This window comes from Gavialis gangeticus, unplaced genomic scaffold (assembly GCF_001723915.1).
Source record: "Gavialis gangeticus isolate Ggan-Ray unplaced genomic scaffold, GavGan_comp1, whole genome shotgun sequence".
Lineage (NCBI taxonomy): Eukaryota > Metazoa > Chordata > Crocodylia > Gavialidae > Gavialis > Gavialis gangeticus.
This window is the reverse complement of record NW_017729025.1, coordinates 133,862,119-133,864,641: the sequence shown is the minus strand read 5'-3', so window position 1 is coordinate 133,864,641 and position 2,523 is coordinate 133,862,119. Positions and strand designations below refer to the sequence as shown.

The window sequence follows — 2,523 nt, the reverse complement described above, 5'->3', positions numbered from 1 at the left end:
CACCAGGCCCCTCCCCCGGAGCCGCGCCCCTTCACCCCCCGGCGCTACCCCCCGAGCCCCGCCGGCCCCAGCCGCCTCACCCCCGCGCCGCCGCATCCTGCTCCCGGCGAGTCGCGGCGCTGGCGGGCAGAAGACGTCCTTTGACCCCCGCTTGCACCCAAGTAGCGCGAAGCCGCCCGCCGAGCACCCCGCCACAAATGGCACTCGGCGGCTCCCGTCGCGCTCCTTTGACGTGTGTGTGTGCGCGGACCGGCCGTTGCTAGGAGACCGGGGGTGCCGCCGCCCTGCCCCCCTTTCCAGAAAGGTCGTGCCCCACCACCGGCACAGCCAGCACGTGCCGAGCCGTTGAGGTGGGGGAGGGGGCGGGGCTATGGGGAATCCCGCCTACGTCAGGCTGGGCTGGGGCTTCCCTGTGCCACCTGCCTGCCTTGCCCCTCCCCCACTTCCCACACAGGGAACAGCCCACGCGGCTACGGCCTTGAGGGGGCGACTGCTCCACAGGGCAGCCCAGCACCCATGGCGCCCTCCTGCTCCCCTCATCCCTGGCCGGCATCCGGCATGAGGGAGCGCAGGGACCCAGGGCGAGGATGTGCCCCGTGGGGGTGGCCCCATGCCACTTATCTCATCTGTGGTCCAGCCCCATGCTGCTCATGAGGCCCTTGGAGCTCGCCCTACTTCATTCATCAGGCCCCCTGAGTGGTCCCACCCTGCTCATCTGGCCCTGGAGCTGCTGCTGCACCTCTCATCTGGCCCCCAGATGTGTCCCCCCAGACTTGGCCCCACACCATTCATCAGGACATTCGTTTTGCTCTCAAGCTGGCCCCACACCATTTTTTGGGCCCCCAAGACTGGTCCCACACCACTCATGGCCCGCAGCACCACACAAGTTTGTCGCCCCTGCGAGGGCCACAGCGTGGCAGGGCGAGCAATTGGTTTTGGCATCTTTCAGTTCTGTTCTTTGTTAAAAGGGGAGAAGAGATCCCCCAAGCTCCAGCATTTTCCGCACGGGTGACAGTGAAGAGGACCCTGCATCCTCAGCTGCCTAGGCTTGGCTCCGAGTTGCGAAGCCTGACGAGTTTCCTGCAGGAGCTGCGTAGGCTGAGCTTCCCCCACCCCCATAAGGTCAGCCAACATCTGCAGCCTCCGCGTGGGAATCCCAGCCGCATTGCTTTTGAGAGCACAGCCCAGGCTGCGACTTTCCATTAGCCGGAATGAGCCTGGTCGGAAGAAGCTCAAGTGTGCTGGCATCTCTGAGGTGAGGAGAGGGCAGGGTACATTTGCACCTTACAGGCTAACCAGTATAGCGCAGGCCATCAGATGCTGTGAAAGGACAGGCTCAGTATAGCTGTCTGCTTCAGTTAGTCTAGAAGCTGCAAATGTACCCTACCTTCTCCTTGGCTTCTTACTGCTAACTACAACTCATTTATGAGGCTTCTTGGAGGCAGGCACGTAGAGACTGAGTGCAACTATCTTCTGTAGAGAATAAGGTTTTGAGCCTTTAGTTGGGATCAAAAAGCAGTTCCCTAGGGTAAGAATGAAAAGAAATCCATATGGCAGCCCAAATAGACTTTAAATCATGTTTTTCTTTCAGGCCTACATATTTTGCCAAGGGAAACACGGGTCTAGGCCCACCAAGGGTATAAGCCTCCCTTGATCAGGGAGGCCACTAGAGGCACAGTGACTGATTACTGGTGCAGCAAAAGAGAAAATGGGGATGAGGGGTGGGTCACAGGTTTATAATGAATGTTCTAAGGGGGGATGTTTTCCTTTTAGGAAGCAGGGCACATCTTTATTCTCTCCACAGCCTCTTTCTCCTGTTCAGGCAGGAGCCCAATAGGAGTAGGGAGAGAACAAGTTACTGCTATCAGTGGCCTGCAGTTCGTCTTGGCTTTATATAGCGTGCAGATCTCCCACAGCACGTCTGTAAAAGGGCTGGGGAGAATCTGGTACTGTGTTACGAATCTATGGTTTAGCTAGGGTTACCATATTTCCAGTTCCAAAAAAGAGGACACCTACTGGGGGGACACCTTATTCCCAACCCACAGCCCCCTGGCCATGCTGGTGCCTGTCACCCCCCACCCCCCCAGCTATGTTGGTGCCCCTCAGTCCCAACCTGCAGCCTCCCAATCCCAGCTGCTGACCCTCACTCATGACCTGCAGACCCCTGGCCCTCCTGATGTGCTGCACTCCTGACCCATAGCCCCATACTCCCCATAGCCCTGCTGGAGGTGGCCCCCAACTGCCTCCATCCTGACTGGGCCAGAGCACAATGACTTTGATTCATGTGGGCAGTGGTGGAGTGAGTCTGGCCCCGGCGTGGGCAGAAGGGAAGAGGGGAGGCCTGTGGCACCCCTTGCATTGGGCTGGGCTCCAGTGCTGCAACAGGCAGCCTGGCCTCGTCCCCCCAGCCAGTGTTTCCCAGTTGGCCCAGCACTGTGAGCAAAGGCACTGGCTACAGCGCCGCTGGCTCAGCCATGGAGCTTCCCGCTTCTTTCAAAGGACCCCCCCCTACCTCCTTCCCCC

General features: G+C 59.7%; 1 protein-coding gene and 1 long non-coding RNA gene across 2 annotated transcripts in view; one reads left to right on the top strand and one right to left on the bottom strand.

The window, feature by feature from the left end:
• RNF141 (ring finger protein 141) overlaps positions 1-300 on the bottom strand; it is a 16,280-nt gene extending 15,980 nt beyond the window's left edge. Inside the window, exon 1 of the mRNA XM_019519588.1 lies at positions 81-300. The gene's annotated coding sequence lies outside the window, so the exon portion shown is untranslated. The remainder of the gene's footprint in view (positions 1-80) is intronic.
• A 502-nt stretch (positions 301-802) lies between these two features.
• The window catches only part of LOC109299085, a 19,214-nt gene continuing 17,493 nt past the window's right edge, over positions 803-2,523 (top strand). Inside the window, exon 1 of the long non-coding RNA XR_002097766.1 lies at positions 803-1,255. This is a non-coding gene — a long non-coding RNA (uncharacterized LOC109299085). The remainder of the gene's footprint in view (positions 1,256-2,523) is intronic.